The sequence below is a fragment of the Zonotrichia leucophrys genome, chromosome 3 (assembly GCF_028769735.1).
Source record: "Zonotrichia leucophrys gambelii isolate GWCS_2022_RI chromosome 3, RI_Zleu_2.0, whole genome shotgun sequence".
NCBI lineage: Eukaryota > Metazoa > Chordata > Aves > Passeriformes > Passerellidae > Zonotrichia > Zonotrichia leucophrys.
In genome coordinates, this window is record NC_088172.1 from 90341686 (window position 1) to 90365950 (window position 24265).

The 24265-nt window shown below is 41.4% G+C and overlaps 1 protein-coding gene across 6 annotated transcripts in view; it reads right to left on the reverse strand.

Moving 5' to 3' along the window:
• MEIS1 (Meis homeobox 1) overlaps nt 1–24265 on the reverse strand; it is a 109231-nt gene that overhangs the window by 56219 nt on the left and 28747 nt on the right. The window lies entirely within an intron of this gene.

Genomic DNA, 24265 nt, shown 5'->3' on the forward strand with positions numbered 1-24265 from the left:
ATGATGGCCCAAAATTCAGGGTCTTTTCAGTATTGTCTTTTTTTTTCCCCTAATTCTATAATAATTTTTTGCAATCATTTAAATGCAAGTTCCTCAAATTCCTGCTTCTGTAGCATGAGAAATCTTAAACTGCCAAAGCTAAGTATTTAACTGCTCACTGTCCATCCATGTTTAGCTGTCCATCCACAGCTCTGTTGGTTCCTTTCTCTTTTAAATATTCTAAGAACCAAAAACTTTTCAGTAACCTTTCCAAGTAAGTGGAAAGGAAGATTCATTAGCTTCAAACAACATAATGTACTAGAGAGACTGTAAGTGGCAAAATTGCTTTCCTTAACCTTTCTTCTGTGTCATATACTAATTTAGAGTAACTACTGTGATTTCCACAGCTTTACCTGTGTTATCCCTTACAGAAACAAAACTCCAGTTTACCCACACATCCACCATGACAACTTTTTATGGAGCAAACCAGGCTTATGTGTGACATTTTCCTATGAGGTACAAAATTATAAATTCTCAAAAAAAGCAGGTCCACAGATGCAACAAACTTTTCTGTGAAGCAAGAGAGGGAATATGTTCACAGGAAATAGAACAAAGATCATTTCAGACCACCAGCTTTGAACAGATTCTTTGGGCAACCAAAGAATGTGGAAATTTCTTTATACGTATATATTTTTCAATTTGTTTCAGACACAACCAACTTGGCACAGGAATGTGGTGAGCAGAAGTCACACCCAAATGACTCTGACATGAGTCAGTGCAGCTATTATTCATGTCCACAAGTACTGAAGGACAAGTTCACTACTCAGGAAGTATCATTCCTCCCTAGAGCAAGGTGGCTAAAAAGGCAAGCTGAGCAGCACAGGGGCTGAGTGCTCACGTATGCCAGGAGAGAGCTGGAAGGCACTGACAGAGTCTGTGGGTATGTGCCCAGCTGCTAAACCAAGCTGTACCTATCCATTGAGGAGAAACACAAATTTTAACATTAAAAGGCCATTAAGTTTAGAATATTTCCTCAAAACATGTAATTTTAAAATTTAAACAGACATGCATATATTGCATATGTAACATTAATTCACTGATGGCTCTCAATCTGCCAATGCCCAAGCAAAGCATGAGAATGGGACTACCAAAAAAAGGTACTTCAGAAAACATAAAATAACTATGGAATTTCTTTACTGGGAAAAGCATTTTCTATTATTTTGGATCCATGGTTTGTCAGATGTGAAGAAGCACCCACTCCTGGAGCTCCTGAGGTCAATGGCAATCACCTCAGCACAGAGTGGCCTACAGAATGCCCAAAAAATAATTTACTATGATGATGTAGCTCTGCTTGTGAATTTGAAAAATGGTGTTGATGAGGGACCTTTTTTTTTCATATTCCTTTAGGAGAAAGCCTCCTCAAATATACTTAATAAAAAGTTAATGAGGAACAACAAGGTTGGAAATGAGGATTAGCAAGGAACAAATACCACGTGCCTGAGTATGCATAAATCTCTTAAGGAGATGCAGTGCATGTTTCATGCAAGGATTCAGATCATGACATAAACAGTGGGAAGTTGTCAGTAACAGATAGCATCCATATTTACAAGATGCTAAAGGACAAAGTTGCAAAAATATCCTACACAAATATTCACAAATAGTAAAACCTGGAAAAGTATAAATTACACTGTGGCATTTCACAAACTTCCAAAGTTTTTCCTTAAACCATTGTACTTTGTTCTTCAGAGACGAGAACACCTTTCTCTAGGAACTCAATTTTTTTTTTACTTAAATACCCTTCATGCAAGCAATGAGCAAATCAGTTGTCTACGCAAAGAGTAAAAACAGCATTCACAAATAGTGGGGGAAACCCACAGATTTTACTCATTTTCATTTCTTTGGCAGCTTTTTATAGCTGAAGTGAAGGAAACCTCTTCTCTTGCACCAGGTAGCACTTCTTAATGAGGTTCAAAAAAACTACATTATTATGGGTAAGTTGTGCCATATTTCTGGAGCTGTGCATCACCAAATGAAATACTAAAAAGAAAGCAACTCATTGTATGGGAAGCAAACAACTTTCTGCTGCCAGCAACTGAAGTTTACTTTTGAGCAGTTGGAAGCAAATACCCTACATAAAAGTATCTGGCTAAACAGAAAAACATCCTGCTTTAACCAAGAATGGTAAAAAGCTTAAAAAGTTGGGGAGTTTTTTCCCCTAACTTAAAAGCCACCATGATGGTTCCACAACTTCTTGGGAAAAGCTGCTTTTCCTTTCTTTGTTCAAATACAGGTCTTTTTTACAAAATCTATCCTCTCCAACCTCATCAGGAGAACTAGTCCCATCAGTTGCATTCTCCATGAAAAGTCAACTACACACAACTGAGACACGGGTAAATCCACCACTGGATTCCATCCGACTTACTTCCTTGTAAAGCAGGAGCACAAGAAGCAGCAGGAGCACAGGACAGCTCCACCATGGGGGAAATACGCCCAAGTAATGCCCCAAATGGCCATGAGGTCAACTTCTGTAAATCTCTACAGCTCCTTAACAACTGGCTCTATCTTTGTGTTTATCCAGCTCCTAAGACACTTGACTCTTGGACTGAGCACAAGCAGCTATAAGAGGCTCAAAGCTAAGTTCAGAAGCATATTATGTATAAACTAAGGGATGTGTTATCTGTAGAAACAGTTTATTATGTGGAGCATTTAAGTAGGCTTCCTTCCCTAAACATAGCTAAATTGCCTTGTGCCCTGCCTACATGCCTACTCCAGAGGATGCCTGCTCAAGAGAAGACACTGTAGATTTCCAGTTTTACAACAGAAAATATGAGCCAGAACCTTGACACTGTCCAAATAATTCAAAATGAGGTTGTTCTATTGAAAATAGTTAAAAAAAATGTTGGGCAAGACAAGCCAAAATACTTAGGATTGTTGAACCAAACAAAAGCATTTTACTTTGGGTAGTGCGAGACCAATCAGTGCTGGCCCAAGCTGCAGTTTGCACTGCAGGAACTATAGCTCAGATACTGTTTGCCCCAATTCCTCTTTTGCAGAGCTGGATCCCCTAAGCCACCAGAGTCACCCAGCCATAATGAACAGGAGAAGGTCAGTCTAACTGCAGCTCAGGCAAGTCAGAATTCATGATCTACGAAACCCACGTGAGATATTTTCCATTGGAAGTTGCCATGTGCTTTGTGTCAAGTAAAAAAGTTCTTGTGGATACACAATGTATTTTCTTCTACTGCCATCCACTTTAAAGTAGCATCAAAGCCAAAAAACTTTCCCTGTCCCTAGTCCATCAGTTACATCATTTGACAATAAAAACCAAGACACAAACGAAAGAAAACAAACATTGAACTTCACTTTGAATGCCATGGCTGCATCACATACCCTTATTTCCCCACATACAGTGACATATATTGCCACTTTGCAGCTGCAAAACGCAGCTCTAGAAGTGATAAGAATAAAATGTCTCCACCTCATCTACCTTTCCTCTTTTGACAGTAACAACATCTCCACTGCCACTGCTAAAAACCAACCATCATGTCATACAGCCTCATAAAGATCCACTTGCTCCAGCAAATCCCAGCCCCTGAACCCTGCCGACTGGGCAGCCAGTGAAAAAACATCTGGCTTTAAACCCAAGACACAAATTAATTATTTCCTTGTACTTTAAGCAAAAGGAAGATAATTTAGGTTTGTTATGGAGTATTACTCCAAAAACCTTCATGAGGCAACCTGATAATTCCCACTGCATTACCCTGTATCTCACAGTTATGGAGAAGAGGGCAGGGAAGAGGTTTGGCCATGTCCACTCAGAAGAACCTCAACTTCCAGAAGCTGTCTTTGAGGTCCACATGCCTGCTGGCCTAAACTACTGGGCAGAGAGGCTCAGAACATCAGGGATTGTGAATCTTCTAGCGCCTGGGCTTCATATGAATGAGGCAAGAGTTGGATCCAAAACAATTATACTCCTGTTTTCTAAGGAACTATAAGAAACATTTGCAATCATGAACTGAATGGATGGCATTTGGACTACACCATAAATTACCTCCTCTCATCCTGTTCTAGCTCTGTTTGGGATGCTCAGAAGCAGCCTGCTTTGCCCCCCAAAGACAAAATTTTATGCTACCATGCACATAATGAACTCAGGAAAAACACCTGAATTATAAAACATGCGTCCCTCTACCAGACCTTTCAAGGGAAGGGCGTACACAGAATTAATGTTTTTCCCCACTGCTCCTTGCTATCCAGCATCCTAACTCCACTGTTCTTGTTTCTCCAGCAAAAGGTGGTTCCTCTGGAGTATCTGTCACAACAGTGGGAGGCTGCTCCTCGGGAAGGGGGTGAGAAGCCAAAAGGAGCAAATTTGGCAGAGCTACGCTCACATAAAATTTTCTTCCACTACTGCTCCTCTCCCAGCTGAAAAAGCAGATTTGCTGTGATGAGGTAGCACTTAAGGCATAATAGGAAAAATCAATGCTGAAGCAGGCTTTAATGTGAAGGCATGGTTACACTGGGTCTGATGGCCAGCAAACAGGCACACTGCTGCCACTCACACAGCTCCTGCTGCCCTCTGCTCTGCCTAGATTCTGTGGCTCTAAAGGATGACAGGGATCAAGCAATGACTACCATGGCGATCAGGCCACTAACTCTTCTTCCACTGCAAGCACTTTTCCCCTAAATATTCCTTGGGTTTGTGGAGGTGGGGTGGCACTGAGGGGCAGGTCATGGTGCATCCAGGTGGCTGGTGTGAACCCAGCCCCCATGGCAGAGCCTAAAAATTCAGAGGGCTTGGAGAGCCCTTGAGAGAAATAACAGTGATGGGAAGATGGTCTTGTCTCTGCTGCTTGTGGCTGGCCACTGGCCACCGGGCTCAGGTCCTGAGTTCCCCAATGGTCCCTACCTAGGGGTACACAGGCAGTGACAGTCCTTTCAGGAACTTCAGTCCTACTAAGTTAGTACATCCCCTCAGGCTCCAACTTAATGTATTCATGACACTGCTATGTTTTTGGCTTCCTACGACTTGATCACAGCTTCTGGTGTTTTGATGTTTGATTTACAGTGCAGCTACAGTTTAAGGTGTGGATTTTTTCCAAATTAAAACAAACGGACAACAAATCCAAATGCAAATCATCCAGGAACAAACAGATGTTAGAGTCCAAAACACACAATGAAGGTGAAAGAAAAGTCAGATCAATGCTGGACACTTAAAAACTTTCCCTGAATATCACCTGCAGGTGCCTGTTCATCCTATTTTTTCCTTTCATTTTCCATCACTACGTATTTCTAGATATTACCTGCCTAGAATTACTTTGAATAGGCAAGCTGATAGGAGGAAAGGGACAAGCTTCTGGTGCACCCCAGAATTTGATTATTATTTATGTCACTACATCTCATGGCATCAGTTCCAGCTGAGAGAGATGAATGATAGGAAGGAGTTAACTCAGCCATATCCAGCTCACCTCTTTGACTCCACAAGAGTGTTTAACCAAAATCCCACAGAAATGTCAAAGCAAAGCTGGGTCATAGCAAAAAGCCATCCATATCTTAAGAAAAAATAAACAAAATGTTTACATCCTTCAAAAAGTAAGCCAAAATTATTTCTGGTGTCTTTTTCAACTCACAGCATTTGTCATTATCTCTAAGAGCAACAGCAGTAGAAATGTGTAGAAAGCAAAAACTTTCAGTTATTTTATGTACTTGAATGACATGAATGAATAACCAAGGAAGCTAAAGAAAACCTCAGGTTCTAGCAGGCTGAAACCACAGGCATCAGCTTCCCCATGGCAGGTATAGACCACAAGGAAGAAGAATCTTGCTTTTCTGATGAAACAACCACATCCTTGTTGAAAGGGCTGAGGACCTTGCCTTGGCCCTTCCACCCACAGTGGTGGAAGAGGACTCTTACCTGCCCAGCTCACCACTCCATATATCTCCTCCTGAGGCAGGCTTGCAGTGCCTACAAAATCACCAACTTCACCTTCCTGACTGCCAAACATCCTGTTCAGATGGTACCCTCCCAGCTGAGGCTAACAAGAAATGTATTTCTGCTGTGCACCCCATCTTTTTCACTTCAGCTTTCAGGATGTGCTTCTCAGCTGATGTGCAAGGACACACCACACACACACAGAAGCCAACACTGCTCCAGGTCAAACACCAGCAACGTCCCCATGTCCTTCCTGTCCATGCAGATATCAGGGAAGGTTTTATAGGCATCGCTTGCCTCATAAAGGAAAAGACAGACTTTTCTAAGCATCCTGTAAACGCCAGGAAAAGAGAAGAATGGAAAGGAAATGAAAGGAACAACCTGGAAAGGAGAACGGAAAAGCAGGAGACCTTGGCTCCAGGGAGAGAGCTGACCACAGTTTTAGCTCTGTCTTCATCTACAGAAGATGTTTGCTTTTATTAATCTTGGAAAAAATGTGGTGCATGAGCTAAGTCAGCCCCTGGGCAGATTTAACTTGAGTGACCTGAACTTACTCTGCAGATCACCATAGGTCTCTCTGACCTTGGCAGTGACACAAGGATCATACTTTCTCGTGGACAAATTACTCTGGAATAATCCTGCCAATGTATTAGGCATAAATAGCCTTTTATTTAGGACTGTGAAAATACATTCTCTCTTTCTGCCTCTCACCTTTCCAAACAAAATCTATTTATTGGAAAAAGGAAAACCCCGCCCTTCATTAAGGTCTGGGTACACATCTCAAGGGACAGACAGAAGCATGGCTGCTTCACGCTCATGGCAACGTGTTTTCAGACATTGCCTTCAGCAAGATGCATTTTGGAGTTAACTGGTTAGTCTTGTTGCTTTTGATTGGAATGGTCAGCCTGCACACTTGCAAATGAACATACAACTACTTTCAGACATGAAAGAGGCACTAAATTTAAGTCAACTGTGGGAATGTTCAGCTTCAATCATCAAAACAGAAAACATAATCCCCAACATACATCTACAAGCTAGTGAAGAGCAGCTCTGTGAAAACCAGCCAAGCTGCGCTAAGTAAAAAATCCCCCAACACCAGATCTCAGCCTTTCAGAAAATTGACCAGTTTGGAAGGAACAGGTAAACAGTGTGTTCTTGGACAAGAGTCAGCACAGTTTGGATGATGCAGACCTTTCCGTTCAGGAGTTGCGCTGGTTTTTGCGTCTGGTCACTCGAGGTCACACCGCAGAGCTCTGAGGCTCTGCAGAAGCTCTGCATGCTTCCTCTCCAAAACGGAGGTGCCTGAAGTGGCTATTAAAATCACTTGTTGTTCTGATGCCACCTGAGTCTTAATTGCTGAAAAGATGGGGACTACAACCACAGAAAGGGCTTTCTGGCACTGGCTAAGGAAGTATCAGGTTTTGAGGTCAGAATAACATCCCTTAAAAATATGAATCAGAGTGGTTCTTTCATACTGCAAGGCAGGCAAAACATTAGCAGACTATTTTGATGAAGGTCAGGACAGCTTTGTAATATACATACATATTAGAGTTGTTCTTAGATGTGTGTAAAAAGAAAGAAAATCTCTGAAAACCTGTGTTCAAATTATCCTGGAGCACTCAAATAAATCCTAGTAAATAGTATTTCTTGCATCCACTCTGAATGCGTCTCTTCTAATAAACTCATTGCATGTTGAGAAAACACAGTTTTCCAACAGCGTGTTTGTCCAGTTTTCGGCTGTTTGGAGGGCCTGGGAAGGCCTGGAGTGGCCTTGGGGCAGCCCGCGTATCAAAGGACGAGAAGAGGCTTCAGTTCTTCTTTCGGTCTCTATGTTTATTAATTGTTTATCTAAAAGATTTTCTTTCGGCCCGACAGAGGTCTGCTCAGCAGCCAGCCATGAGCACACTGTCCCGCCCTCCGGACAGTCACCTATCTTTATACCCAAAGTTACGTGTACAATATTTATCATTTTTCCCCAATACCTTTCACCCTTATTGTCCGGTGCACTTTTAGTAATGACCAATCCCAAAGTGCCACCATCACCACAGAAGATGGAGGAGAAGAAGAAGGACAGGACACGCCCCAATTCCTCCATCTTACTTCTCTAAACCCCCCTGTACAGAAATCCTAAACCCTGTGTCTCACCCTCTAATTAACTAATCCCTTCACCATTCACCCCGGTGGAATCCTCCTATCCTCATACAGGTGTCGTCTCCCGTGTAGGATCAAAGTCCAGCCACCAGACACTTCTGGCAACATTCCAGGACTCCCGAGCCCCCCAAGGGTGGTCTCGGTGGCTCGGCACCTCAGTCCTGAGGTGCTGAGATCCCACACGTGTTAGCTGCTCTCTTCCTCCATACACAACTTTTGCTGTATGGCTGATGCCTTAGGACCTGCAGGCAAGTGTCTCAGCCTGAAGACTGAGTCACCAAGGCTTATCAGGCAGAAAAGCAATCAGAGTCACAGATCTGCACTCTTTCCCATCACAATTCTGGAACAATACTCACTGATGCCAAAACAGCTGATTCTCTTGAGACTGGAAAAGGCTTTCATAAATACCTGCAAATCATCTGAGCAGTTGCCAACAATGCCAGCTTCTGAACCATTGCTAATCGTGATGCTGGTTTCTATGCAAAGCAACTCTGAATTCTGTCATTTTAAATGCCTGACCAGCTGCACCGCGATTTGTGGCTGAGGCAGATGAGGAAGCAGATTTTCATCTATAATCATAGGTTGAAATTGAAAGTTCAGCTGAAAAGCATTTTCACCTATACTTAACAGTTTCTAAGGGAGATACTTTGACATAAGCACCATATTTGCAATGAATATGATCTCAGCAGTGACCTGAACAAGGCAATATTGACCTGGAGACGGCAACTGCCTGTAAGATCATGGGGAAGCTATCCTTTGCTCACCCCTTGCCAGCCCAGGAGACTTCATGCGTATTCAAAGCTGCGCATGAACCTCACCAAAAAGCATGAAAGGACAGGCTCAAGATGACAGGTGCATATCCAAAGATTCCATGAGTTGCGAAGAAGGAGGTCAAAATCTCAGAGCAGTCAAAAAACATGCTGGAAAGCCCAACTTTCCAAGGAACTGCAAGTATCTGTGCTGGTTATGACTCCTGCAGAGCAAGCAGAACAACTCACAAGCAAGCCTCTGCCAGGACAATCCTGGAAACACCTCACTCAGCTCCCTTCCCTGGGTTCACCCCAGGGAGCCATCCCCCAAGATTCCAGATAAGACAAACTGACAAGGTGCTGAATGAAAGCCCACACTGCTGCTGCCAGTAACCCACCCTCCCTCCACGCCTGCAAACCTCCAGCACTACCCTTAGGCTTTGTACTCGCAGCCTCCAAGGAAGCAAGCCCTGAATTTCACCAAATTCCATGTTTCTGGGGCACAGTGGGGACACAGAGTACAATTCACAGATATTTTTCAGGACAGCTTACAAAGTGGACTTCAAAATGGGCATAAGAGGTTCAATATTCTGCATAAAATTATTAACCCCTTACCCATCTACCTCATGTGCTAGTCAGGATTGCTATAAATACGACCACAAAAATGAAGTGGAAAAATAAGCCTTTTTGAATGACTATAAGTACACTTAATGGACCAATGTACATCTTCTAAGTTTGGAGTAGAAGTAGGTTAAATTCCGATTTTATATTTAAAAATAGACAGAAGTTCGGGCAAATGCAATGCCAGTGCCAAAGGACTCTGTGCCCAAACAGCACAACAAAGCTTAATATAGCAATTCCTACCACCTCAACTCAGCAATAGATTTTGCTTCAAGGCTTCCCTCAAGGAGCCTCTCATCTCATGCAAGACCTCAATGATGTTTAGTTGGAGGCTGAGCAAAGCACTGCTACACAGTTTCAGAAGCTCCATTCATCACGTTTTATATTCAAGTCCTCAGTTCCCAGTCATATGAGAACCTTCAAACGAAACCACATATGCACTAATAAAACAAGCAACCTCTTGAAGTTAGGAAAAGCTGGAATCCTGGCTTCTTGACAGCTAGGCATGGGAATACAGACACTAACACCCCCTCTAATTTTTTTTTTTTTAAAGTATATATATATTTATTTTTTTTTCTATGAACGCCAAGATTTTTGAACACTTCAGTTACCCATGCAGGTCTGCAAACACAACAAATGTCATGAGATTTTCAGACCACTGTGCTCAGGAGCTGCAGAGGACAACTCACCTACAGATAAAATATCTGAGCCCACTCCTCTAATCTTCAGTGGTACAAGACACTTTATTCTGATTCTCCACAAAGAGCAAACATTTTCTCCCTAAAGGAATGCCAAATTTTAGCACAGTTTCATCCCTCCTCACTCTAAGCATTTAAGTCAGACTGCCAAGCTAAGTGAATGAGGTGATCAGTCCTCCCTGAGTCCCTTCACAGTCAATGGAGAGAAAGAAACTCTCCAGAGGGAAATTCAGGATTGAGATGACTACAAGAATATGTGCACTTTTAGCTTTAAATACTGCACAGAACAGTAAAAACTTACAAGCAGCAACGGTCTAGCAAGGAAACAATGGCTAATGAAGACTGAATATGCCCATCTCTGTTTCTAAGCAAGATCTGGACTTCAGGGCTCTTTCTAAAATTACTCAGGATGGAAAGACTGAATTTAGCTCCCATCCATCCCCTTATCACAAGAATACAACCTCACACTTCCTGCCACAGAGAATCTGGGAAAATGCAAAATTCTACCTCTTATCACCAAATCATAATTAATTTCTTCTTCCTATCTTGCCTTACTTGAGAGAGGAAAAAAAAATAAAGCCCTCCTTGATAGATAACTAAATTTATGTCTTACCAAACTGAATGTAAATGCAAGAAACAGGAAGTTTTTACTTGGAAACTGGAATTTCAAGCACTCAGTGGCAAACAATGAAGGAGAGAGATAAAGATGCAATGGCAATGGTGGGGACAGACCTGCCAAGCTTCCTGCCCAGGCTGACTCAAGAGCATGTGTCCTACCATGATATGGACGGGCCACACCGCTTGCTTTTATTTTGGTAATTGGTATTTGTTCCTGTGAAAACCCCTATAAAAACAAGTCAGAAGACCAGACAATAGTAGACTAGTCATCTCTTATAGCCAGATCTTTTACTTAACACTTTAGCAAAAGATGTAATCAGCAGATCTTTGTCCATTTACACAATTCTCTCTGCAGTGACGAGGATTGTATTACACTCTCCAGCACCCATCAGATCAGGGCATCCAGTCCTCCCCATCACTTCAAGAGATTGAACTGATACTTGAAAGCACATTTGCTATTATCTACTCCAGCCCTTTGGAAATGACATTACACAGATACAGGGGGCAGGCAAATATTGTCGCTCTTTTATTATTCCTGATGTTCCCTCGCTTGTAATATCTGAGAAGTTCCCAGGTCAATGGGATTACTTTATCTTCCTCCCCCTTTCTTTATCTCTTCCCTCACCCCACAGGTATCCATGTCCAAATGGGACACTTCGGCAGGGGGTTTGCTTGACCCAGGTCACTCGAAGGTCAAGCTTTTCACCACTTGCTAATGCAAAGCTTCCCCCCCTGCAACCCCAGGGGCCCGGGCACCCCTCCTCACACACCCCCTTCCTGGCCACGGGGGCAGATGGAGAAGGCAAATGCTCCTCACTGAACACACAGAAGCAAAATCCTCCCCATATGGAAACCAGAATATGTTTTGTGTTTTTAAATAAACAAAGCAAAGGGAGAAGCTCATGAAAAATCAGCTCAGCAGTGCCTTTATTCCTGTACCAAACTTGAAGGATGGGAGGCTTAACTAGTTAGGAGCAACTCAGACTATATTTTTGCCTGCCAGAACAAAGTTCGATTTTTATTTAGATTGATTTTAAGATTTACATGGGAGAAATGGATACAATTGTATCAAATATATAGTAAAATAAATTGTTGACTCCCATGAAAGCCAATAAACCCAAAACAAATTTCACAGATCTCATCTACCAGCATTTGAGGTTTGTTTTATTTCATTATTTTGTATACATTTACAGAGCAGAAATTTGCTTAACTCTGTTCCACTTTTCTTGTACTGAAACAATAAGACTCTCTGCAGAATATTTTCAGCTTGAATATTATCACCAGGATAGCATATGGCAAACTAGCAGCAGGCAGTTTATCTTCATCCTCTTTGTAAGCTAAAATTAGCACAATGCTTTTGCAACAGCATATGATGTATTCAGACCAGTACGATATACCTAATACAACTTCAGATCCATCCCTGGCTAACCTCCAATATCCAAGTAAATTGATTGCTAATTTTAACTGAGTATTAATGTGTTTAGTATCAAGTTGGCATTTATCAACTTGAGAGGCACTTTTAAGTCTAATACTGTCATTTCACATACACCAACTGCAACTGTAAATAAAATTTGTATATTGGTAACACATAGCATTTCAATTCATCTCTACAAAGCAATTCTAATTTATATTAATATATTAGGTATGGAAAGCCATGCTGTAAAATTGCATAATATGCATATTCTGCTTTTCAGTGATGCAGTATAATTAATGGTGGTGAAGAGCTGATATACCCATGTCATGACTAGCATGTTCTTCCTGCAGAGTGTTAACTGGTTAATTTATTGGGATTAAATTCAACGAAGTCACCAACAACTTTTGGATTAAATTAAAGCAAGTCATCACTTTACATTTCTGGATAAGGAGGCTGTGCCAGCCCTTTCTGCTCTTCAGTCTGGTAAATTATGGCCACCTCAGGGGTTTTTTAGCTAGATAAATATGTAGTGAGACACTAATGTTAGCACTGCTTCCTAATTTGTTTCTCGTAGCTGTAACACCAAGGAACTTAGCACAACACTCCTCATAAAAGAAATTTGAAAAGCTCTAAAAGGTTCTAAAAATGCCCTGTGCTTCACAAGGGTTGGTTTTACCACCTTTCTTGCCAGGTTGACAGAATAAAAAAGTGTAGTAGGAAGTAGTCATGTCCAAGCACGTATATGAACAAACACACACACAAACAATAAATATTTATAGAGTGACATTCAAAGATTTTGTGGCTCAGCCTGCTCATCAATAGAACATCCTTCTGCTTTCCTACAGCCCATTACAGAACTACAATAAAAAGCCATACCAAGTCTATCCAATAGTTGTACTGAATTAACATCACCACTGTTCTTGTTTTTACACAGCTGGCCTCATGCAGAATTTGCACAGGGTTAGTGCAGACTGATACAAAAAAAAAAAAGAAAGCAGGCAGGATCCTGCACAAAAGCCTCTCCTGGGGCATTCTCATTGCCACAGGCAGGATGAGAGGACAGGAGAGATAAATAGATGCTTTGCTAAGTGGGGAATGGAGGAGAAGTACAGAATGAACACAACATTTCTACTCCACTTTGTTGTCTCTTTTCCCCCTTGCTGTAATTTGCTTGCAATTTATCCCCTGCTCTTCCAGCAAGAAGCTGCTACACTCTGATGTGACAGTGCCCTGAAACTTTAACCCCATTTTAAATGACACTTAACTTGGAGCTGTTCAGTTAATGCTGACCTCATTCCCTCTTTCCCCTGCTTTAGGAAGACATTTGATGCAGTGCATGTGCTATAATCATCCAGGGCCCCAAGCAGGAACTCCACTGTGGGGTTCCTCCCTCAGTGCTGTGCCAGGGAGGGAGAAAGGGAGGAGATTCTCTTGGCACAGCAATGAGACCAACAAAAGACTCTCCATCCTACAAGCCTTGCTTCCATGACCTTCACTTGCTGACCAGAGAAAGCTAAGATATGCCTTCTTCGAGGTCCGTCGGGACACCACAGACTCCAGTATATATTTAGCTTGCATCCATGTGACACTGCTATTCAGAGCAGTGGGGAAGATTTCAGAATAAGTTAGGGTATGTCTGCCACCATTAGGTCTTTTCCAAGGGCATAAGTGGTGTCTTCTAGTAGGTCTTCTCTCCTTCTGCAAAAGATGTACTTACAACTTGGAGACAACGGGCAGTATTGGGGATGCAAGGGCCATCTCTCACCCATGGTGCAGAATCAGCCCCAAGAAAACAAAAGACTAAGGGACAAGTAGTTGAAGAGGTGTCCCCACTGTACTTTTATTTTTTTATATGCTGTTTCTTCTTTCCCACACTTTCACATTGCACTTCATCAAAGAGCAACTGCAAAAATCTGTATGAGATTCAAAATACTCAAGAGAAAAACAAACAAACAAATACTCATAATATTTATAATAGATAAATAAGTTTTGAATATAAAATATATAAATACTTATCTATTTGCTATGAGATGCCAGAGGTACTGCCTTATGATGGGGAAGTTCCCAAGCCACAGCAGGAGGCAGGCTAGCAGTGCCTATCCTGATGTCACACTGCTCCCACTGCACATCATGTGCCCAGCCGTGCTCTCCCATGTCCTTTCCCACCTTCCAGGCCTGAGCGGCACAAGTTCAAGCATGTCAAACCAAAGGATACATGGAGGAGGTATCAGGGCTAAAGAGCCAAAGCAGAAAGGTGGAAGACTTTACCAACAGCAGCCTCATTCAAAGGCCTGCCAGAGCAGTGTCAGGCATTTGCTTAGTCACAGCCCTACGATCCCAGCCCAGCTTGGGTAGAAGGGACATCAGGCATCTCCCTGTGGTATTTCTCATGTCACCAACTAGTGGGTCACCAGGCCAGTGAGAAGTGGTCCCTGATGAATTATAGGATGACAGGTGCTTCAGACATCACCACTGCTGCAAGCTGCAGAGACTGCTCTGATTGCCCAGAGAAAGTCCCAATCTCATTCATGAATTTAAAATTGAAATTAAATAAAAAAGAATAGCAATGATAAAAGCCTGTGTGCGTCAATGTGCCTAGAAAAAATTATGTCAGCATCTTACAGTGCTGATCCTATTAATTAATCCCTTGAAGAATGGCCCCTCGCCCACAAACATATAATGTAATGCCAGCTTAATCTTACCTAAAAAAAATTACAATGCAGTAAGATTACTCGTCTGACTCTGCTAACTGCTACAGCACTGCTTAATCCTGCATTTCAGAGCTTTAACAAGCTCCTACAATACTGTACAGAGTTTATCAGAGCAGTTCCTGAGACAAGAAGGACTTATGTTTTAAAGAATATAATTCCACTGTCTTTTGTGCTTTTTACATATAATGTTTATACAGTGACTTTCATCCTGAAAGATCTCAAAGCCTATTGCCTGCTTCCTTCCTGTTTTCGTTGAAGTCTTCTTTTCAGGTTTCATATTAGAGTAAGATTAGAAATATATATATATATATATATATATATATATATATATATATATATATGTATATGGGGTGTTACAGCAGGAAAATTGGTACAGGAGGGAGTTCATCCCTCCCTCCCATTTCCCAAACACAGCTGGGAGGCATAGCACCAGATCAGCTGCCTCCTACCAAAAACCTGCAAAGGACCCCATGTGGGACCTTGCCTGAAGAAGTGGGTGCAAACTTGACCAATGAAAATACCATCTCTTCATCCCTGCAATAACTTGGCCTTCATCCCCAGGCTGTCCTCCCACCAGCACAGCCCCACTCCGACAATATCCACCCACAGCCACACATTTCCCAGTCTTTGTCACTTATAGACTTATTAAGCTTTCCATGGAATAGGAGAAGAAAGCTCTGCTCCCTCCCTGTAATTATCAAATCTGCCCAAAAATGAGGAAGAATTGAGAATCCTCATTATAGCACATCATAAAACATGGCAAAGTCTCGTGCTCACTGTCTCTTATTGGCACAGTCTGCCAAAAAAGCTTTACAAAGATCACAGGAATTTATGTTTGTAGAGATATTAAAGTCATAAAAGGGGAAATTTGGATTTTATTTTCCCACAGTCTAAATGAAGGTGAACCAAGCAAATTTGGCAAAGAGTGCTAGTCAGATGCCATTTCCCACAGCAGAGTGGTATTTTCCGCTGGGAATAAAACATTTTCCCTCAACTACTGTTTATAACCCTTATCAGTTCAACAGCAATAGAGCCATCAAGTCCAATATCTTGTGGAAAAAAGTCAAGGTCAACAAGTACTTGCATTTTCGTTTATCTTTAGCTGCAATTGCTACTGACATTCAATTGGGTAATAAACATGAGGACTGTCAAATGCTCTCAGCAAACAGGTGATCCAAAAGCTATCAGAGAGAAAGAGGCTACCACCAGGTAATCAAACAATTCTGTTGCAACAATTATGATTTGAGTGCATTCATTTACAGAAGCAATCACCTGTCAAATTTGAATGAATAGCATCAAAACATTTCCACCATTGGGGTAATAAGGGCAAGAAAATACAAGCTATGTCTACTTTCTTCCCAACAAAAGCATGCCAGCATTAGCAAGAGCCTTTAAAAAAAAGGGATAAACAAAAATATGTATTATCTTATTTCCTGAATTGAATTATAAAAAATTATTTGAACACAAGAGCTAGAGGACATCTGTCCAATTAAGTGAGTCTTGTGGTGGTGTGTCACACAAGCAATGAGGGGTGTTTAGGAAAACACTAGGGAAAGTGGGGGCACACAGAAGCAGCTGCACCACCGCTCTGACAATCAGCACTTGGGCAGCTTCCTGAGCCAGTGGTTGCATCTGGACCAGGGTTTTTAATAGCTACAGAGGAACCTATTTTTCCATGAATTGGTCTAATCTCTTTTTGTCCCCTGCTGACCTCCTCAGAATGTTCTTCTGCAGCAATAAATTTAACCCAACACGTAAAACATTTTTGTTTGTTTTAAACCTACCAACATTCTGGAACAGCTCCTGTGCCATGAACACCTGCCCTTAGTTCTTGTATTATGGGACAATAATAACCACTTTCTCCATACACAACTAATTTTAAAGACTTCTCCTCCAACCTTAGTCATCTTTCCCCTCCCAGCCTTTCATGTGAGAGATAGGAAATTGGTTTGTGCCAAGCAGCCTAATGGCACACCCTGTTGCATCACTAATCCAGAAATACGGCATATTTATGAGTTTATACTCCTTGTGATAAAATGTCACTCAAAATAAACATCTCAGGATCACTTCTGTTTTTTAATCTCCAAGTTAAAGAGGCTAATGACACACACAAAGTCTCACTCTGCCTACATGAGATTGCTAGACTCAGCTGAAGACACCAAAACCTGGAGAAGCAAATGGGATAGAACCCTTAAGATGGGAATACTAAGATGGCCTTTAATAGGGGCCATATGGGAAGCTCATTAGCTCCAATGAACCACCACAACTTAAGTGAAAACATCCAGAGTGTGTTGGAAAACAAACACCATATCTGAATAAAGCAACCAAAAAAAAAAAAAAAATTTCCTATCAGCCATCTTGAAGACACTCAACTCCACTAGTCTTGGAAGGGGCATCTTGGACACTAAAAACTTCAAATCTATTTCTACAACTTCTTAGAAAACCAAACCTCCCTCTGCCCCATCCAAGGAGGAAAGCAAGATGCCCTTCAGTCCTACACCAGGTATTTTAGCTAACAGCCCAAGATAACGATTCAGCAATGTGATTATTTTCCACCACTGTTTCCTGTTTGGCATATTCAAGACCCTGCCCTCAGCAAGACACCTGGTTCTGCGCAGACACACTTTGGGGCTGCAAAAGCCAATGGATGCTCTCAGTTCAGGCTCAGGGCCATGTTCTTATATACACATCTATGGATACATGGGCTTGTGCATAGCCACACAGATGTTTAATGGGTAGACATTTCTGAACTTAGGAAAAAATTGCCAAGAAAACAGGAAAAAAAAAAAAAACACAGCAAAAAAAAAACTCCAGCACATGGATTCTCCCATACAGATGGGCTGAAAGTCAGGAGTATTTGTATTTCCATAGCCACTTTAAATGTAAACAGTTTCCAAAGTCTTTTTCCCTCCTTCTGCTCTGCCAATGATGGCAGTAGCCTCAGCCTGAAAGATCTGCATCCTGACATGGTCATCTCTCTCTGCTCCCCTCCCAGCTGGAAGTTTTTCCTGAGCAAAGACTAAAAGTCACATTAAACCGTGCTGAAATGGTTTTGCTGGTTTTGAACTGCTTATTATCTCTGGGGGTTGACCTGAAAAACAAGTTGGTGCTTAGAGAAATTCAGGTTTTCCCTGAAATGCAAACAGAAAGAAGGAAGGTTTGTTACAAGGAAAAGAGTTCATTTACGATGATGTTACCCACAATTTAGGGAAAACAAGCAATGTTTATAAGTATTTAAGTTAGCTTTGCCATACCAAAAGAAAAACACCTGTTAATGACAGACATTTAAGCTAATGCAAATGACTGAAATCCTGACACAAGGAATAGATTAATGCTCAAATCATGACAGACACCCGCTCCTAACTAACAACTTGCTCCCATGCACCATTCTGGAAGTATAGACCTGCTTAGCTGAGGCACATAGACTTAACACTGCTGAAATCTAAGTTTAACAGCTGAATCAGGCTGATGAGAGCAAAAAAAAAACCAACCAGAAAACCCAAAACCAAACAAAAAAACCAAAAACCTAAACTAGAAGGAGGAAAAAAATAGATTCGCGCCCCCCGGCTTTAGAGCAGAATGATAAATTGACATCATGTTATGAGCATAATCCTCAACCACTCAATCACTGTTAAAAAAAACCCAACATGATTCTGGGGAGATAAAAATAATTAATGCTGGTGCTGCTGAAGAATATGCACCTACAGGAAGAGTTTCAGATAAATATGGGCCTGGCTTAAATCTTGTATCTCACATCAAAGGAAGAGGGCACAGGTGCTCACACTGATTTAAAGCAAACTGAGCGCTGCCTGCTTGATGGAAAAGAAGGAAAAGAAAAGGGGATGGCAGAGCCTCAGCAAGAAAACTGACACTGCTCCGTTTCCAAACAAGCATATTACGCTTAATTCAGGATTCACAACACATAAAGCACCAGAAAAAACACAGGGAGCAGCCCCTGTTGACTAATGCCCTGTCTTTTCTAATCGAGGGTCACATCCAGTCTAACCGATAGCATGATAATGGCATCAGAAAAGGTCAATCAAAGACAAGCCAAAGCTTCCACTGCCTGACTGACCTTCGGAGCTTGTGACAAATTGCTATCAGTCAATGTCAACTAATGACAGCGGCTCTTTGGCTAATCAATTGTTCTAAAAATGATCAAGAAAACTACTCGTAGGACAGCTCATTTTCACATCAATGCCTGTGAAGTATGAAAAGCTCATTTTTTTTGAGTTTTTAATAAGCTCATAAGTAAAGCAGTTACTTGGTAACAGGGGTCACCTTAGTGAAAAGACAGAACCTTTGTCTGCCTTTTACATATTCTTTTATTACCATATTATAGTAAAAATATGCCATGCCATTACTATGCCAGAGGGCTACATAATAAAGTAGGTAATACTTCATACTTTTTTTTTTTTTGAGATAAATACTTCTGTGGTTTAGGGGCCCTCTGTTTGGATGTAAATAATTGTCAACATAGTCTCCAGGCATTTAAATGTAAAGCAATCACCAGTGGCACACAGGTGACATGCCCACTCATTACTCACCCAAATTTCACATGACAGAGCCAGTAGTGAAAACCACGCCGCAAAATCCAGTGGTGCTGCTGGGAAGTGAAGGTCTAACAGCAGCTATTTTGTTCTTAAACCCACCCACCCCATGCGAGCACAACTTATTCCAACTATTTCCGACAGAATCCACATTTGGTAGGAAAACCGCATGCTCCAAAACCCCCTAAGCCCTGCAAAAGCAAACAGACATTTCCGCCCTGGAAGGATTCTGCATGTAAAAGCCAACGTGGAAATGCACACAGGCTTGAGCAGGAGGAGATATGTCATGGTTCTCCTTGTACACCAAAGAGGTGACTGCAGATTTTTCCACCTCTTCATCCTACCAGCCTCTCCCAGCATAATTTTCAGCCACTTCTCAAAGCTTCACAGCCAGGCCACACTCAAATCTGCATTCATGCATTAAATATTGCCAAAACAAAAAATCCACATTGGCCTAAGGCTTGAGGAGTGCAAGCACGATTATGCTTTTCTTTTCCATAAGGGGAAAGTCCAGCAAAGGACATTGCAGGGCATTACATCACAAGAATCCATTTGAGAAGATGCTGCATTGAGAAGGAAAGAGGCGCCACTGCTCAAGCACGGCACTGCTTTTCATTTGGTTTTACCTCTTTACTTCAGTGACTCCCGCCCATGACACCTGTAGTGCCAGAACAGGTTTATCCGGAGGAAAACACCCCTCACCAACGCAATCACTCCCAAAGCAATTCCCCACATCACCACAGACCAGGGAGGGAACTGGTGGTGAAGCGCTAAACAAGAAACATTAAAACTTTTGTTTTCATCGGAGAAACTGCCAAGTGACAGCAGTTTCAGGTTACACCCTAAACCTGCCTTGCTATGGTAGTTTTTCAAATTAAAATATCTTCTGTGGCCTTAGCCACTCTCAAGCCATCCATAGGCAAGAAAGAAAAGAGGCAGGGCGACACTTAAGCTCAGCCATAATTGGAAGTATGTGAAAAATGAAGTGTCAGTTCGGTCAATAAAGGGCAAAGGTGAAGGGGAACTGCAGCCCAAACTCGGTGCGAAATGTGCTCATTAAGACACCCAATCCGAGGGCTCCTGCCCACCTATCCCATTAGTCATCGGCCATCTGACCGCTTCAAATGCCTCCCCGCTCTTATTACTTTTCTTCTCCCATGTTAAAAAAAAAAAAAAGGAAAACAAAAAAAAAGGGGGAAAAAAAAAAAGGCAAGCTGGTATATAAATCCTTGCTCAGTCATCTGGAACATAATGTGGCCCTTCTCTCCCCCTCTTCCCAGCTCTGCTGCCTGCCTTTGCAGCCTCCAAACAACCGCCTGGAGATTCCCAGCAATAATAAACCCGATTGCCTTTTTGCCTATAGGTTGCTCAAACTGCTACAAAACCCTGAAAAAAATAAACCATTGCAGCCATTGATACAGTTTTATAAAGAAATATCGCTGCTTTCTACTCCTGGCTTGAAGTAGCAACAATTATTTGGAGGTTAAAAAAATTCTTTGAATGCAGGCTGAGGCTTGGGGGAGAAAAAAAAAAGAGGGAAACAATACACACAAATAAGGTGACACTGATGGATTATTTTTCTTTTTCTTTTAAGCTGTATAGGAGAGCTAAACATGGGAAATAAGGAACTCCACTCTGGATTAAAAGTGACTGTACCAAGGCTTTGTTCAGCATCTTCCTGGTCTCACTATTTGAAAAACAAACAAAACACATCTCTCAATATCCCAGACAGCAATCTTTTGAAGTTACAAGACAAAGTAAGATAAAATAGTGCTGCCATGAGCTCAGCATCACCTGCCTGTACATAAGAATTTGTTTCTCTTCTTTTAAATAGAATATAGTGAATTGATTCTCCACTATGTAAATTCAGATCTCTTAGCACCATTTGGAGACAGACCTCCAAAGGCCTTTCCCCTTAAGTTCAGAGCAACGGGAAAACTTTTTCATAATATTATTCTGCATTCCTGTACTATAACTATGCCCTATGATGACACAATACCAAGCCTTTAGAAGAGGTTGTGTCAACGTACTATGCAATAACATATCCTGCTGTTCAGTGGCACGAGACCTCAGAACAGGTCCCTAGCAGTTAAATATGGATTTCTGCAATAGATCGAAGCAGCTGGGAGTTATTACTATTTACTAAGTAAATAAATTTAGACATTGAAGAAGACTTTAAAATATTTACAGGAAAGACCATCTCTCCTGATTTCCAAGGCAATCATTTGATGGGTGTTCTATACTGGGACATAGATAGGTTAAAAATACACTTTGCAAGATTTGTAGTGAATAAGGTAATGAAGAAAAATCTCCAAAAAGTCCAAAAATAGACCTTAACATAGTCTGGGTTAAGGACTAAGGAGAAAAGTCTTGCTAAAGGCTTAAGCATTCCAGTCTGTGCCTCTCCGAAAATGCAAAGCTTACATTTACACCTTTGTGATACTTTCAGACAGGTTGCAAACCTGGGCCAGAAGGTGCTTTTACCTACCCCAACGAGGGAAGTAGGTTGTGAGAAAAACCTGAAACCAGACAATTTTAGAGAGTTTTACTGAAGGTTTTATTTCTGGTGATCAGATTTGCTTTTTTTTTTCCCCTTTTTTTTTTTTAAATGGCAAACGTGATCTTGACAGATGGAAGGAACCAAAAGGAACTTTTACAAACTCCTAAAAATAGGGAAGCCCATAATATACTGAATATATGTCATGCAACGCATGCATCTCGAGTTAACTCCTATGGTTGCAAGCACGAGCATGTGGGTCCCCAGCCTTTTGCTGCCACCCCTCCACAGAACCTGGCTGCTATGGCAGTGCCATGCTGGCTCCTTCTGCTGCCAAGAAAAGCACCCAGCAGTGGTGAACACAGGGGTTAAACCACAATGTTACACTCCTAACATCAGGCCACAGAAGAAAAAGCCACCAAATCACAGCATCTGGAAATTCAATGCAGTTGGGGAGAGGCAGGATATTTGCTATCTTTTAGTTGTCTTCCATTTCAGTCCTTTAGGGTTGTATTTTTTCACTCCTTCCCCGCAGGGAAACGCTAAAATCACATTATGGAAGCTTTTTTTTTACAGAAGGTGTACACACAGGCATGGATGTGCTTAAACAAATGAGATTCCCCCACAATCTCAACCTTCAGAGCATTTCATGTAAACAAGACATAAAGCAAGGCTCAGCAAGACCACTGCTACCATTACCATATTCCTGTTCCTCAAAAACAATGCCATTACCAAAGATGTCAAGTAGCCTGAAGGCAAGCCTTGGTAACAGAGACTCCCAGGACAGGATCTCCTGTCCAAAATTTCTTTCCCAAACTTGACCTGAGAGTTCCAGTTATCAAATTCCCACTTTTGTTACTCTTCTTGACAGTTTTAATGCACTGAGCCTTCTTCACAAAACAGTTCTCTATCAAGCACTGGCAGCAATCCCAGCCCCAATAAACCACTGGGGTTTGGGTAACAGTTTCAGAACTGAATAAAGCATCACTGACAAGTCCTTCTGTGGATACTTCATCGGACTTAGGCTTGAAAAGAAAACCCTTAAGAAAAAAAAACCTTAAGAAAACCCTTCCTGACTGAGGCTGCAGCACGCCCGTTTCTAGAAACTTATTGCAGGATGGCAATAGACATCAGATACGACCAGCACTCCAGACTACTAAATATGCCACATTTTGGAGAAAATAAAGTCTGAAAATCTTTAGAAGTACACCAGGAACTATGCTCAATTTCCAACGGTCTAGGAGCATTCTGGCAAGCCTCCCCACAGCTGTTTTGTCCACGCACATATCCGCATAAACACACGCACATCCGTCTAATAAAAGAACAGCCCTAAACGAATACAAAAAAACCTCTGAAAACACCACAATTTAGTTCAAAGCTTATTTCTGAAGCAGCTTTCTTAGCCTTAAAAAACCTCCATGGATTTAAAGTTTGCTCCAAAAGCAAGGGGCTCTAATGAACAAGTTGACACCACTTCAACTATAGCATTGTGAACAACACTGGAATATATATGTGTACATACTTGAAAGAAAAAAGGCCCCCTGAATTTATGTTGCATATCATTTTCCAGTAAAAGTCAGAGGTCAGAAGGTTACCAGTGTCTGCCTCAACTCTGCAACAGTTTACTATTCCAGGCCCCATTTTTACTAGGCTACACTTGCGATGAAGTCAGCAACTTTTCTTTAAACAATAATGAGTCTCAAATACTTAAAATTCTATAAAGAGATGTTATTCACCATGTACGTTAAATCCATGCATATAAAAAATTAAAATATACTGGTTTAGTTTAAAAACTAATCTTGTTAAATGCAGACTTTGCAATGCTAATCAGTACTGTTCAACCTTTTTTTGGAAACACAATTCCTTTGTTGTCTAACAGCACTTGAATGAAACATGATCATAAAACCAGATTTAAAAGTATATACCTATTGTGAGTTCAGAGTCAACTTCAATAAAGCACTCTCTTTTATATTCAGATAAAGGATCCTTTTTAAATTTTAATTGCATTAAATTAACACGAAATCCACTGCAGTTGGTCTCTTCAGAAAAAATATGCTTTCAGCTTCTCAGAAAAAAAATACAGAGATTCAGCTTTTTAGATTTCAGAGTTTCTGAGACAGCACAGATTATTTGTATAATGTCCCACTTCCACTGCACCAAGCTCATCTCATACTTGCCCTGTTAAATCAGCTGCACAGGCCTGGCACTCAAACAGAACGTTCTTGCATTCAAGTTAATTGGAATCGAGTATCAAAAAGCAAATAAAAGCACAGCTCAAGATTTTGTAAAACAGTCCAGCTAACATCTCATCTTTATATGCAATCAAGTTTTGATGGCATCTCTGACAT